Raw genomic sequence first — 16751 nt, forward strand, 5'->3', positions numbered from 1 at the left:
AAAGATAGATTTCACTTATTGCAAACAGCTGTCAGAATATTATTATTGAAAAAATGTGTACATGTGTATCCCCAACTGTCCGATGATGAAATTGTTCATCAAACTAATTGTACATGTTCGTTTTAAAAATGTGTTTTGATAGCGATTTTAAAATTTACAATAGCCAGGCTACAGGGCTCTGATATTACGGTAACATCACACAATATTGTCCAGGTTGGAGTATTCCCTCTATTAACAATACATGTAATTATTTGACAAACGACACAAGGTGAATTCCCCCTGTGTCGTGTACTCTATTGACCTAGTCTGATACAGCATTATGCACACATCACGGCATGTACGGTGTACCCCCTAAATGGGCCCACCACGTACTCAACCTCAGTTTTAGGCGTCCGTCAGTAATGCGATCCGGACAATTTACACCGGGTTAGCGCTAAGATGACCTCCGTGACCCAGGGTAATGGAAGTAACTAATACTGCAACACGCTGTGTTTTCCCTACACAAACTACTCGAGGGTATATGCAGAAACCCAATGCGTGTACATGTACGTGTATAGTTATTCCATTAAATATTTCAGCCGACGTTAAAAATCGAACATGTCAGGGTCTTCGACCTCGCAATACAAATGTAATGTATTCACAATTCATTGATGGACAGGCAAACGAAAGTGTTGATGTGTGAATTAACTCTATCGATACTGATGTGTGTTTCATATGACAGATCAGCTGTCCTGTCCTTCTTTGACACCAAACGTGTCTGCACGTTGGTTGTTGTTGTATAACTTTAGTTGACCCAGGTTTGGCACATGAAGGTATCTCTCCCTATACATAGTTTCGGACAAGGGGAGGATCTGTTGCTGATCTGTTTCTATGCTCCATGCTTCCATGCTTGGAGTGACAATGAGCAAGATATGTCTTGAATGTTTCGCTATGTATGTGTGTGCACCAGGTCACGAAGGCATCAAATGTTGCCATGGTGTTACGTTGTCATAGTGATACGCTATGCGAACTCTCTCGCATGGTTTCTAGTCATCAGGCAAGAATAGAAATTCCTGTCAAATAACACGAAAAGGTCACGTGTCAAAATGAGTATTTAGAGTTACAGAAACCATTAATCACATCATAATTACTATCAGGTACTCACTGATGACATCCGTAATGTGAATACAATCGACCGTGACTGTAATCTCAGTCGCGTGATTCTACCCTAAACCTCAGACCACTATAGTGGTCTGAGCCTAAACTAATGAGTGTTCAGTGGCTGCAGGCGTCACGACACATCGTATAGTACAGATCCAATCTGATTAAAATCCGATGTAGATGTCGGCTAATCGTTCATTGCTATTTTACCTTCGTTATTTTGCCTGAATTGACCTTCGTAGTACATGTTTACATTTTTTAGCCTGATCGCCTCCTCTACTGATCATGAAGAGGCGATCAGGCTAAAAAAATGTAAACATGTACCAAGAAGGTCAATTCAGGCAAAATAACGAAGGTAAAATAGCAATGAACGATTAGCCGACATCTACATCGGATTTTAATCAGATTGAGTACAGATCTAGACTACACATAAATACACGTAAATATCCGGTCACTCTCAAACGCGTACGGTTCATTACGTTCCATGATCATTAATTCAACTAAAACTACAATCTTGTCATTTTAATTCTGTCAAACATAGTATTGAAGATATATAATTTATCAGCATTGATACTTTACCTGCTAATTTTACAGATCAAAAGCGAAACAAAAAAGTTAGTGGATTTTTCAACTGTTACCCAATCAACCCCATGGTTTGAAACTGAGATAGACGTGCCTGAAAATGCCATTACACGTCAGTATCACGTGATACAATTCTTTGTATTACTATTTGTAGTAGTAGTAGTAGTAGTAGATTTAGTGTTCGATGGTTAGTTTACCCCCCCCCCTTTATTTCTTTCATTCATTTTAACATTTTAAGGTGTATATTTGATTCGTGTTCTCATTTTACTTGTAATTGACATGTGTTGCTGTATGCACATTCTTTTACTCTTTAGGATAAGTTTACAATCAATTTCAAGAAAAAGCCACGAATTAAGTCAACTAATCACATGGTGCGATAATCCAAATTTAACGTTCTCTTGAAGTCACATGCATGTTACTTTCACTACTATGTGTTGGCTCTTTCCAACTTAAAATCACACTGATATAAAGGCAAAAGTTAGTGTATATAATATTTATATCAATATTTTGGTTTGGAAGTGTTCGTATTACAAAGACCATTCAATTTATCAAAATGGAAAATTCGTAAGTCTATCTGTTCATAGATGTATTAGTGAAATGGTCCGTTGGTGTGTCTGTGGGTGATTTGGTCTGTGAAACCCCTCTATACATGCACTATAAGGAACCACTATGTGCTGGCGTACGTAGAAGAAATGTCACCTTCGAGTCACCGCTAATATTTCATTCTATACAGCTACAGTGCGTTAGTACAATCAGATCTAACCATTTCATTGCAATACATAACGTACATAATACCTTTGCTACATAAATAAACATATCATATGACTGATATAGATGGGCGAGTTCGTTTAGAGTCCAGTACGAAATTTAAACCCTGTATGTTGGACCGAAAAGTCACATTTCCTCAACACTTTTGACCCCAAGATGATTTGTTTATCTGCGCGGAATCAGGGTTCGAGAAAATGTACGAAGTGGCTGGCATAATAGGTTTCGTGGTTAGAAGTTTTTGTATAGTGATGGGCAGGCGAAAGCATATAAGCATAGCAGGGCGATGTATTGAGGTGTGTTACAGAATAATCCTTTTCAATTTGTAAGCGGCAACTAAACTCAACGATGTGGATTGATATTTCAATACAAACGAGACATGATCCGTAGGTTTAGATAGTGTGTGTCCGGGCTGTTGTACGAATTATTACTAACAAAGTGTTTGTAACGTAACTAAGACGATTATGTTTCAACGCAACTAAGAATGTTCATATATAAACCAGTACATTTGTCAGTGCTGCCTCTCTTTTTGTTTCATATAATTATATCATCATCATCATCATCATCATCATCATCATCATCATCATCATCATCATCATCATCATCATCATCATCATCATCATCATCATCATCATCATCATCATCATCATCATCATCATCTTCCTCCTCCTCCTCCTCCTCCTCCTCATCATCATCATCACCATCACCACCTCCACTACTACTACCACCACCACCACCACCACCACCACCATCATCATCATCACCATCATTACCATCACCACCACCACCACCACGTGCACCGCCATCATTACCATGTGAACGGTACAAAATACACCATGCTATGAAATGGCAGGAAGATATTATCGATCGTAATCAATCCGATGACTAACAATGTTACACTATATCTTTGTCGGAAATGTGTGTCCAGATACTCATTTCAGATAGCATGATGATTTTATCAAAGAAATCTTGTTATACAAAGTCCTATAGCAGTTATATTGATAGGGAAGGGAAGGGAAGGGAAGTGTATTTTTAAGATTATGGACATTGGTTTTCTGCTGTGATAGTTTACATGTACGATCTCAAATGTAAGTGATAGAAAACAAAGATGCCAGCTGATATTATCAGAAAAATGAAAAAAATGATACCTTGCCGTTCAATTGTTTGCAAAAGTGATACAATTAATATTTGTGTGTGTGTGTGTGTGTGTGTGTGTGTGTGTGTGTGTGTGTGTGTGTTTTGGCGCGGGTGGGCGTTTGTCAAGTCCGATGCAAGTGCTACAAGACTTCTTTACACGATTTACAAGTTTAGTAAGTTTAATACCAAAGTGCTATGTTATCATCCACAAAAATCTTACAGCAATGATCAATACAAGGACATATATACTAAAGGAAGAAATGTGTGTGACTGGACAGTTCCTTTAATCGTGGTTTTATGCTAATCATGAATATTTCACTAGTGTAAAAATACTGCTCCACTCAATACTTGGATATAACAATAACAACTGTACCGTTAAACCTCGGACAACTCAAAGTTTCTGAGGTTAAACTGAGCGAGTCTTGTTTGAAAGTACACTGTAATCGCAAGCAATACAGGTAGGCTTGTCTATCGGTAAACAGTTAACAAACAAAGCAGTTAAAATAACTATAAATCAAATAAAGGGTATTTCTCAGTAAGTGAAGACGGATTTCCTTTACGAGGAAACTCTTTGTCATCTTGTTGAAAAGAAAGATTACGTAACAGGAATTCTGCACTATTGTCATCGTGTGAGATAACACGTATTTTCGTAAACTGGGTATCCGGGTTCATAGGTTAACTACCTGATATAACATAGGTCACGAAGGTCATGGATTAACTCCGTGGTTATTAATGGTGAAAGCTACCGTTCACACACAATAAATGTGTCACGTGACGTGCCTGAACGTCCTAAGTTAACCCGATTTTGACATATGATTATGCCTATACCAAAACCTTGGCAAATACTTTCATTTCATCTCTTGTGACAACTTGTCTGTTGTCACAATCTACTAAAACGTATCTCTAACGTTTACCAGTGATTCACTTCTTGCATTCTCTCTGTAGAGATTCAATATTTATACGATTTCAATGATATGGGTGCCGCACAGACGTTTGTGTCCCAAGATATGGTTCAGAATATGATAAAATATCGATAATATTGACGTATGTGGCCGATAATATTTGAAGGGTTTCTAGGATCGCGGAAGTCCACACACCGCAAGATATATAAGCGATGTCACCTTCCACGATCCTATAGGAACCAGTGTTATTTTAGCCCTTTATATATTGTTGGCCAAATACGTCAATATTATCGATATTTTATTGTATTCTGATAGAAACATATTCTGTCTAGAGAAACAAGTGTCTGTTGGGTGGTTTAATGAAGGTAGTAGTCCGTATTACATGGTTGAAATATCGAGTGTCATCAACCACCTCGTTAATCAATATCAGTGACTATCATTTTTGAGAAAGTGTCAGAAAGTCATTATGTTTTCATGATTGGGTAAATTAAAAAAATGTGTTGGTAATAAATTACTCCAATAGTATTCAAGGAAATTACTTGGAAAATGGAAAATTAAGACAAATTAGTCATTAAGTTTTAATATGTCGGAAAATATTCCAATTATTTAGACTGTCATTTCTGTATGAACTCCACATATATTAGGTGTAACCTTTATTAAGTTTTCTTTTCAGTTTTTTTACGTCCATTTCGACAGATTTAACATATTCCAACCCAATATAATTAATAAATGTTTTTATTCAAGTTGCGTTACTAGGCCACCGGCTCTTATGCAAAAAATGGTACATGTCAGTGTATTTCGATCAGTTTTAGTCCAAAATTAAAATCTGGACTTAGAATTCTGACCGCCTGCCTCATGTAGGAGAAGGGTAAAACTATCTTAGAAGTAAGGCAGAGACTCAGATTTTTCATGTTGAACGTGATAGTACAGCTGTACTTTCCAGGCGAACAACTTAGCTATTTAATTTTTCGTGTCTTCCCTCCCCACCAAGAGGATGGGTGGATTGAGTCTTACATCCGATTACTAATATGTAATATATATAGTACATGTATATCTGATTACATTCATTCGTTATTTCTAGGTAACAGATTACAATGTGGCGGTTTCAGTCTCTCCTCCTCATACTCTTTATATCGCCCTCTATGGCCAGGGTTTTGAGATGGCAGGAAGCTATTGATGGAAATTGGAACGATGAATCGAAATGGAGCTTGGGGACTGTACCTACAGCAGAAGACGACGTCTTTATCGACCTAGGTAAGGATGTAAATTTAAACATACGTAATATAACAGTCTGCCCTCAAACGATCCTGCGTAGAACGTCTCCGGAATAAAGAAAAACGGCAGAGCAAAACAAACTGACTTGCAAACATATGCAAATCGAATAGTTACAATGTTGAAAGGTGTAAGACTGTTGGAAATCTAGAATCTACCCTTTACACGTAACGCATACATGATAATTAAGACGTTACTATCATATACAAGTGATAACAGGATTTGTTAGCGTCTGTTTATCTTCTAGGCACCTGTCTATCTGTATGTCGGTTCTATAGTAGTGGGAACGGTTTATACACGATTTTTTTTTTGCTTTCCAGATGGAATTTATGAGGTCACTGTTAGTAGTGAAGTCATCGTAGCGTCAATAGTAATGTCTGTTGCTACACCAACATTACGAGTCAGCAAATCTCTACGTGTGCATGGCAACATGGAGATAAATGGAGGTTTCATTTTGAATGCCGGTGGTCGAGGGGAAGACGGACTATATCTGGAAAACGAAGCGATATTCAACGGAGATTTTAATTGGGTAGTTGGGCGTCTCCAAACTGAAAGTAATGGAGAAGTTATCACAAATGGAATGTTGCATATCACTCCGCCAAGTTCATATAATTATTATTCTCCGAGAGTCAGAGTCGTTAAATTGAAAGTAACCATAAACAATATGGCAATGCTTGATAGACAGATGTACTTCAACAACGGAGGACATTTTGCCATCGCAGAGGGCGCTGTTTTCAATTTGACGAATTCAGCTACCATAGAGAATGAAAGTGGTGGAACTCTGCTGAATAAAGGAACTATTAACATTAAATCGGTCACCTCTCCGAGAATTTCTGTCAATGTTCATAATCTCGGAGAAGTGAACCTGGAAGACGGATCGTTAATTCTAAATGGACAAACAACATGGGAAGGGCCGTTAATTGCAAGTATAGGGAGTGAAAACAATGTATTTTTTACAGGAGGTAGCCACACATTTCTAAGCGACAGTCAAATTTCTGGGATTCATTCTATAAAATCGTCCTCACAGTCGTATGTGTCTATAACAAGTCAGGAAATTGAGATACAAATCATTGAAGCCGAGACTGGGACAATCCGAATAGAACAACCTACATCTATGAATCTGAAAACACTTCGTGTGTGGAGCACTGCCCACTTTGAACTGTATCTATCAACGAACGATGGGTCTGAAGCCATCATGATCGACGAGATGTCGTTAGGGAATCGAGCAAACGTGAAGTTAGTTGGAAATATAAAGGTGAAAAGGTAATACAATCATTTTTTCACTGTTAATGAATAAGTACCACTGCATAACTCAACATCTCTGCTAGCTGCAATTGAACCTAGTTTCTGATTGGTTAATACTGTTACTATATATCACATGACTGAATTACTGCATATATTTTCCTTGTCTGTGCAACAATCATGTTGCAGCACAGGCAGGGTACAGCAAGCATGTAATTGATCGATCGATCAATCTATTGATTGATTGATTGATTGATTGATTGATTGTTTGATTATTTGGTTGGTTGAATGATTGATTGATTGAGTGATTAATTTTTGTGGTGAAATAAAACTTATTTTGTGTGTAATATTGAAAACTAGCCAGGGGGAAGGAAGGAAAAAAGTTTTATGTCACCACAAAAATCAATGTGTCAATCGATCAATATCACACACAAAATAAGGTTATTTCACCACAAAAATTAATCATTCAATCGATCAATCAATCAATCAATCAACCAACCAACCAACCAATCAATCAATCAATCAGTCATTCATTCAATCGATCGATCAATCAATGAATCAATCAATCAATCAACCAACCAATCAATCGATCAATCAATCAATCATTTGATTGATCGATCAATCAATCAATCAATCAATGACATGCTCGTGGCACCCTGTGGTTGCAGTCAGACACACACAAGAAAACAAACAGATTGGCAATGACACCTTTCCCATTGTTTGAATGATCTTGTCAACAAATATCTCTTATTATGGAAATGAGTTGAAAAATTTGAATCTGCCTTGTTTCAACCATGGATGTATAAGGGGATAGTCTCCCTTTAAATACATCTATAAAGTGTCATACATATTACCAAATAGGTCAGTGGATGAGCTTATAATATTTTCACTACCAAAAATGTACATATTACTCTTTGAGTGAGAAATGTTTTCCACACATATAATACTTAATAGGAAGCCATAAGTTTGATCATATCTAACTTTAACTGTTCTTTGATTTTCTTACAAGGCTGACTCTTGACAGAGACAGATATTATTGGAACAATCTTGATGTGATTGGCCATTTGACAATTTTGGAAAACTGGATATGGAGAGGAGGTCTCATACAGTGCACTGGGGAAGTGGTCGTTGAGGGCGATGTGACAATTGAAGCTGATCGTTCAAAGGAAGCGCGGAATGCGAGATTTGTTTTTAAACAGAAAGTGGACATGAAAACTACTGCTAATCTTGCCTTGAATAAAGATGCTGAGTTTATATTCGAAGAGAGTTCTCATTTTTTGATAACGTCAACAAATGGAGCTGTGACAGGGGGTGGTACTCTAGTAAATCATGGCGAACTGACAGTGTATACATACCAGACAACAACATATCAATTGACGTTAGGCTCCTTCCAAAACTATGGTTCGTTACGAATGGTTTCGACCCCCGGCTCAATTCTTGTAGTAAATGCAGAAACAACTCCATCAGGAACCGTCTTCATAGCACGGGAGAATATTCTCCGTCTGACTGGAGAAAGTACTCAGATATCTGACGGTGTGTTAGAAGGTTCCGGTACCCTACAGATACAAGGCAATAACTACGAATTTAAATCAATAAACATTGACAGTCTTGCTGTCACTAGTGGATCTCTGTACGTCCACGCTCTTGATGACAGTGATGCTATGCAAATAATTCCAAAACTTAGTGTGACAGGGGGAAAGCTAACCCTACCTGCTTCAGATTCCTCTTTATTGATTAACGACTTAGAAATATCGGGAAGAGGAGAAGTGACAACAAACCTGGAAACAGAAGTTAAGAAGTTAACAATGTCTGGTGGCACTTTGAAAGGCCTTGGTAATGTTGTCATCTCTGATGTATTCATTTGGGAATCAGGTACCATAACTGGTGAAGGCAATGGACAGTTGATAATTGAACACGATATACAAGTATCCACAAGTAATAATAAAATTATACATCGTGACTTGATCTTACGTAACAACGTCACATGGGTTTCGACCAACTTTGATGTGCAAATTGAAGGAAAATTTACAATCACCGAAATGTCCTCACTAAGAATTATAGGTGATCAGTTTTTATTGAAGACTACAGATCCAGGTCGAGGACTAGTCGAGAATTATGGACGAATAGAGACTGACATCCCGTATGGCAAATTTCAGCTTGACATAGAATTCCATAATTATGGCGATATCATGATTGTATCAGGCGATATTGAACTTATGTCAAGACGGTCTGTTATTGAAGGGAACGTGGAATTTAATGATTTGTCGAGTTCTTTTATCGTTAGCGGAGGTCAGCACCATAGAATAACACCAGAATCATTCCCAGACAAAGGTCTTGGAAAATTAGCGGTAAGTGACTTTGAAGTTAGTCATTCGGTATACATTTATAATTGTCTGTCTGTCTGTCTGTCTGTCTGTCTGTCTGTCTGTCTGTCTGTCTGTCTGTCTGTGTCTCTGCATGTCTCCAAGTTTTTATATCTGTCTGTCTGTCTGTCTGTCTGTCTGTCTATTTTGCAAAACGGCAACTACAGATAACATCGCCATGTTGTGCTGCCAGAGTTGTGATACAAGTTTTAGCATGTAAAACTGTCTGTGGTACAGTGACATGGATGAGATCAGGACTTTCTATCTCATTATGAATGTGGTGTTTCTGTGTGAATTTCCCTAATTTTCAACACCTCATATTTTTCTAGGTGTCAAACACCAACTTAGAAGTTATTGACTGCAACTGGTCAGAAATGACGATCAGCAATGGAGCAGACGTCAACATTACATACAATTCAATTGCTATGCCAGTCATGGAGAAAATAACCACTAATGGCGGAAGTGTGTCCATCAGTGCCCTCACCGATGGAAGCCTCAGAGTCAAAGAGATAAATAGTGACGGAGGTCAAATGACATTTTACGGTGACGTCATCGCGACTGATATCGTCATAAGGGGTGGAATCATCGAAAACCAAGATAAGTTAGAAGTGATCGGTAAAGTAGTGTGGATGGCGGGAACAATTTGTGGAAGTCAGTTTGGTCAGGTGAGATATACTTTATCATTGCACCTTGCCTGTCAAACACCAAAAATATTGAGGAATATGAAAATTAAAAGAGTCGGAAAAGGCAATAGTGATATTAACCACTCATCACTGAAGATGCGTTTGACCGATTTTGACCATTTCAACATCATGGTATTAACTTGATATATTTATCTTTATTCACAGACAAAACTCAGTATATTTGGTAACATGAATATTCTTGGTGGTGAAGACAAATATTTAGAGGAGCAGTTACTTGAAGTACACACAGAAGCGATGTGGTTCGGTTCTGGTGATATCGTCTTGAGAAGATCAACCAAGTTTGTCATTATGTCTGGTGGTAAATTCACCACTAAAACAATAGGTAAAGGGTTTTATGCATTTAATCTAGGAAAGCTGTCTGAAAGCTTTCCCTTAAAATCTCACAATTTTGGTTGTCTTATCTACAGAACACTAATCAGCAGGGGACACACTAGACTTTGAAACCAGTGAGTACCAGGGACCCATCACTACTCAAAATATGGCGTCCCGGAAAAAAATTTAGGGGTTCCATTTTATTACTGCTTACTCAGACAGTGGTCTGAGTAGTTTATTATTACTCACATAAGCCATAATAAGAAACTCACAAACACATGTATTGAAGTACGTTATTAAACACTTTTTAGTTTCAATGCATTTGTTATTTGTACAATCATTGATCAATAAAATACATACTAAAATTATATACTTCTGGTTTCTGCCAAGTTTGAGAGTAGTCCTAATTTACAAAATTAATATTCATGAATAAATTAATGATACAATCAAAGTCATCATATATTCACAAACAAGTAGTACACATATTCATAATTAATATTGTTATATATATATATATAAGTTGTTACTCAGAGTTTCACACTTCCTTAGCGTGAAACTCTGAGTAACGACTTATAACATCCTTATTCCTTTATTAAAATTAAGTTTATAATGCTCTGCCACTAATATTGCATCAAGCACTGTTCTCTCCAGTGAGACACTTATACTTATATATATATAATTTATAAAATATACCACTCATTTTAAGCTGTTCTATTAGTTGACTGTCATTTTATATTTTATACTTTACCCAAAGTTATGATATTGTTTTTCTATTTCTCCCTAGCTACTATTGACGACGATGATAACACCAATGTAGTCAGCAACCGTGGCAGTTTCATTATTGAGAATCACGCTGTTGTGACGTCGTATGTTAGATTTGAGAATGAGGGTGTTTTGACATTACGTGGTGACGCTGAATTGACACTCTACGGTGAGCACTGTGTAGTAATCTCTATTGTCTAGGATATTTAAGTCAACATTCAAGTACGAAGCCCTGATAAAATTGTTTTATAAATTAAAAATCCAGAATAAAAATTAACAAATCCTTATTAATATGGCAACTTTAAAGCACATTTCAAATCACAGACAAAACATTCCTGCATAATCCTATATAAACCAGGCAAGATTTTGATGCAACTAAAAGGAATGCAAGATTGGTCGTTACCAATAACACCATGCATACCTTCCATATACTAAAAATATGTCAGCCCATTCTAGAGTTTACACACATATTCAATGTCTCCCTTTCATTGCATATGTCCATAGTAAGAGAAAACAATACAAATCATTGTCTTGTTTCTATTCATGATATAGGTGACAGCAGATCAAGTGGTCAAGTGACTATCCCTCAGAATGCCAAGATACAATTTCTAAATGGGTTTCATCGTTGGTATGGCGATCCAGATATTGGATCAGGTAATACAGCTATAGTTTTATGAAACAGCATATATAATTCCATTTTCCACATCAACCAGATGTTTATATTATGTGTTTATTGACATTTTCCTTAAAAGGCGCTTTGATATCACGTAAACCATGACCATGTCAGAATTGATTCTCTTACAGATGTATTGCAGAATGCAATGTCTTGTTCAGAATCTTCAAACCTTATTTCATACAGATGAAATATGTGTCTATGAGTTCGTCTTAATTCCCATCAGTAAGGATTTTTAGATCCTTGTAATTTAGAATGTTTGGGTCACTACAAAATATTAATTCCAGAAGCTGTGATGTCACAGCATGCTTTAAAGTTTTAGGAACTTTTGAAATTAAAAAATACTAATATAACACTATGCTTTGACAGATTATTGTTACCCCAAAACAACAACAACAACAACAACAACAACAACAACAACAAGCAGCTATTATTTACTAATATTTATTGGTAGAAAAGAATGATGATTAATAAAACCCACTCCAAAATTCAAATGTTACTTGTAATTATACTTTGATTGAGCACGGCTTTCTATGAACCACTACTTGATGTTATGTTCATTTCTTTTCGACATTTATGTAAAAGGGAAAGAAATACATCATTCAAATAAGAACAATGATTAAAAACTAAACAAGTTTAAGCAGTGTTCTTCCCTTGCCAATATGTTGTCCAAGCTGTGTTGTTCCGCTGATGCTATCATTTCAATCTGAATCATGATAAATTTCATAAATGATGGGAGAATTTAACTCTTTTTGGTTTTTATCCTTTCTTCCTTTTCAGTTTTTGGAAGTATTCTAGTAAACGATGCAGAGGTTCAAGTATTTCATTTCAACATTCGTGGTAACCTGATAGCCGAAGATACTGGAAAACTGACAATTGTTAGCAATTTAGATGAACAAGAATCGAACTCAATAGATGTATCGGAAGCTGCCGTCATAACTATTAACAACTTACTTAAGACAGCGAAACACACATTCAACCATGTGAACCTTGACCAGGGAACATTGCAAGTAGGAAGTGATGTCACAGTGGGGGAAGTAGTTCTGAAAAGTGACAGTAGCCATTTTGTGTGTTCAAAACACACTGAAGTAAATAAACTTAGCTGGTTCACAGGGAACATTGAGGGAGACAGAGGCAGTGCTATTGTAGTTGATCATTTGGAGATAAATGGAAGACAACAAAAGAATCTTGAACACAAGACACTAATTGTCAAAAATGAGAGTAATATTGACGGTCCAGGAACTTTCTTCCTGAATGGCGATGCTACTTTGAGGATAGATGCTGCTGCTACTGTGAACATTTTGTCTCCATTGATGATCAACACACAGAAAGGCAAAATTGACAATAATGGCCAATTCAATGTCATCATGAAACACCATGGAAGCTCTGGAATAGTAGGATTAGAAAACTTCCAAAGCTCAGGTAACATCTCATGTGCTAGAAGAGCAAATATACAAATAACAGGGACGTCTTCCATTAGTGGGTATGCAGATATATCTGATAGCTGTTCTTTAGAATTTAAGGAAGGTGAACATGTTCTACTGGAATCGTCAGTGGTGCAGGGCACAGGAAATCTCAAAGTATCAGAGTCATATGCCACCCTCTTGGTTAAGACACGAGACATCAGGGTCGGTGATTTTCTGTTATTGTCAACTGCCAAGGCCATTATTCAGGCACCGAATGTCTTCTTAGATCGAGTTAGTATTCAGGATGGACATTTGAGGATTACAAGAGACAACACACATATTGGCAACTTGACCATCAATGAAGGTATTTTGTCAATACAGAAAGACACCCAGGTTGACTACCTAGAGTTTAATGAGGCAACTATTGAGGTTGGCGCTAAACTTGTTTGTGATCACTTCTTATGGGATGGCGGTGACATAACTGGCAAAGAAACACTAACGTCAAGGATAACAAGAATACGGGCACCGCGAGAACTGAACATCAACAGAGCAACCGTGAGATTTACGGGGATTGCTCACTTCCAGTCAAACTTCAAGCAAGCACTGCACATAAATGATGGAGGAAGACTTATTGTTGAAGAGAGTGCTACAATGGAAGTTCATGACATCACAGACATTATCACCACATCCAATGTTGTAAATGAATTCATAAACAAAGGAAAGTTGTTATTTCATAAATCAGTCAAAATTGGAACAAGATTTACCAACGATGGAGAACTTATTGTTCAAGGAAATTATCTTGATTTTGAATACACAGTAAATAATTTCGGAGACATTCATATAAATAGTGATACCACAGTCAAGGTTAAGTCTCTGTTGTCAGAAGGAGATTCTTCAATTAATGGACATGGCACCTTGACAGTACTTGGAGGAACATCAACGATAACACCTAAAGTATTTGATGTGGGACAGATAGAGTTCAGAGATGGCACTGCCAATATTGAGCTGAAAGAGAATGGAGAGACACTGCTGCAAAAAATAACTATGTTGGGTGGCACATTGAATGTACATGGAAGCAATACTAATCTTGTAGTGGGCAGGATGGCCATAGAAGGTGGCCGCTTGGACATTGCAACTGGTGCCCGCATAACAAACATGACTATGTCTGGTGGAATATTTGAGTTAAGACATGATGAGGTCACAGTCGACCTCTTTCATTTCACTGGTGGAACAATACAATCTCCATCCTCTGATACTTTCACTCTTGCTGTCGACACCATTTTTTTTCATCATCACATTGATGTTTCCAAAAAGATAAAACATACCAGTACGCAGATAAGCCATCTAGGGTCCTGGGAAGAACTACCTCTGATTGAAGATGATCTCTGCATTGAGAATGATGGGAAGTTAGTGATTTTGAAAGATGCCAGTTTTAGTATTGATGGAATTCGGAAGATGCATCGCTGTAGTACCACAGGTGTTGGAACTATTACTAATTTGGGAACATTTGAAGTGAAAGAGACAAGTTCTGCCTCTCCTAGAGCATTCTCTTGGTTTAAAAGCTACATTGATTTCCAGAACATTGGTACAATGTTATTACGTAAGAGAAGCAAAATATCATTTCTGACAACATCAACTCTAGAGGGCGACTTTGTATCAGAGGACAACACTACTATTGAATTTGAAAATCATCAAAGCTCAAGTGGTCTGAAGTTGGAATGTGCAAGGTTAGAGGTCAAAAGTTCAAAGGTGATTCTTGCAAGACCAATGACGATAGATACTCTAGTACTTGAAAATACTGCTTCGACTGTGATTTTAACAAATCGTGATGAAGGTGGCTCCACATCACACGACTACAGTATTGGATATCTGAAAATTTCTGATGGAACAGTAGACCTGAGAACAAATGTTACAATTGACCATCTTGACATGTTTGGTGGAAGTATTACAGCTGACACTGTGCAGACAGACATTATACATGTATCTGTCCAGAAAGCAGTATTCCGTGCGTGTGCAGTGAGATATATAGAGCAAATGATAATACAAAAGGCAACTATGTATGGGAACGTCCTTACTTTCGATTCCAGCAATGTCATAATCATGGATGGGGCATCAATTGAAACTTATCTGACATTTTCAATGATTACTGGTGCAACACTTATAAACAGTGAAGACTCAGTGTTTCTCATTAATGGACAAACTACGTTCCAAGCATGTTCTGGTGAGAAAAGATGTCATGTGACCAATATGGGAACAATGATCATCAATAGTCCCAGTTTCTCCTCCGAGGGTGATTTTTACAACGAGGGTGATCTCATCATAGCGCAAGATGGCGCAAATGTTGATCTGTTATTACCTCATGCATCAACACAAACTGGAATGTATGCATTACAAGGGGACAAGATTGTGCTAACATTTCACGGACAAATTAGTAATGTTGAGGAGGTTGAAAGTTCTCTCAGTTCCCAACCAGGTGAGGTGCAGATAGATGGTCGCTCCTATTTTAAGGATGGCTCAACTATAAAAGTTATGGGTGGAATTGTGACTGTTACACCGACATCAAACCAGTACAGTTCTATCAGTAGCGGACTGGACATGATTGTTGACGGAGGACAATTATTATTCAACTATACATCGGTTCTAGCTGGATCAAATCTGAAGATAAATGCCTTGACCATCGAATCTGGTGGAGTCATTCTCGATTCTAACTTAGCAACCATAACTAACCTTGAGTTCCATGATGGTACACTTCGAGGACGTGGCACAGTACGTAAATTTAACTGGAGAAGTGGGTTAATTCAAAATACAAATTTGTCAATTGACAAATGCACTTTATTAGGAGGATCTAGTAAAACAATAGAAAACAGTGTCATCCAAATCAATCAACAATTAAGAAATATTGGCAGCAATACTATCACAGTGGAAGGAGAAACCCAAATTCAGAATGAAGTGGCCTCAAGATTTGCAATTAGGTCTCCTCTCATTATAAACAGTGGTGATGGTGATAATGTCCAACTCATCAACAAGGGTGAAATCTTCCTGTCACTATTGCGAGGACAAGAAGCCATATTTAATGTTCAATTCAACAGCACAGGCGAAATGGAACTGGAAAGAGGAGTTTTGAGACTGCAAAGACAATCAGTTGTGAAAGCTGCGGTGATAATGACAACCCAATCGACATTACAATTTGATGGTGAGGAACATGACGTGTCTGATTCAGCATCACTGTCTGGGAATGGATTCATCAAGGTTGAGGAATCAGCACTGTTAACATTGTCTACTAACAGTTTTAGTGTCGACAAACTGGAGACATCTGGAAATGTATTTCTGAAAGGTAGGAAACTTCATTTAGTGATATTTTATATCTGTAATTCATAGCTATCCTCAAAGACAAGCGAAATACAAAATCTGCTTCCACATTTTCTACACAATACAGGTAAAACAACAAATAAAACTATACTAAAAAGAAATAGACACTGGACAAAATAGGT

Source organism: Glandiceps talaboti, chromosome 21 (genome assembly GCF_964340395.1).
Source record: "Glandiceps talaboti chromosome 21, keGlaTala1.1, whole genome shotgun sequence".
NCBI lineage: Eukaryota > Metazoa > Hemichordata > Enteropneusta > Spengelidae > Glandiceps > Glandiceps talaboti.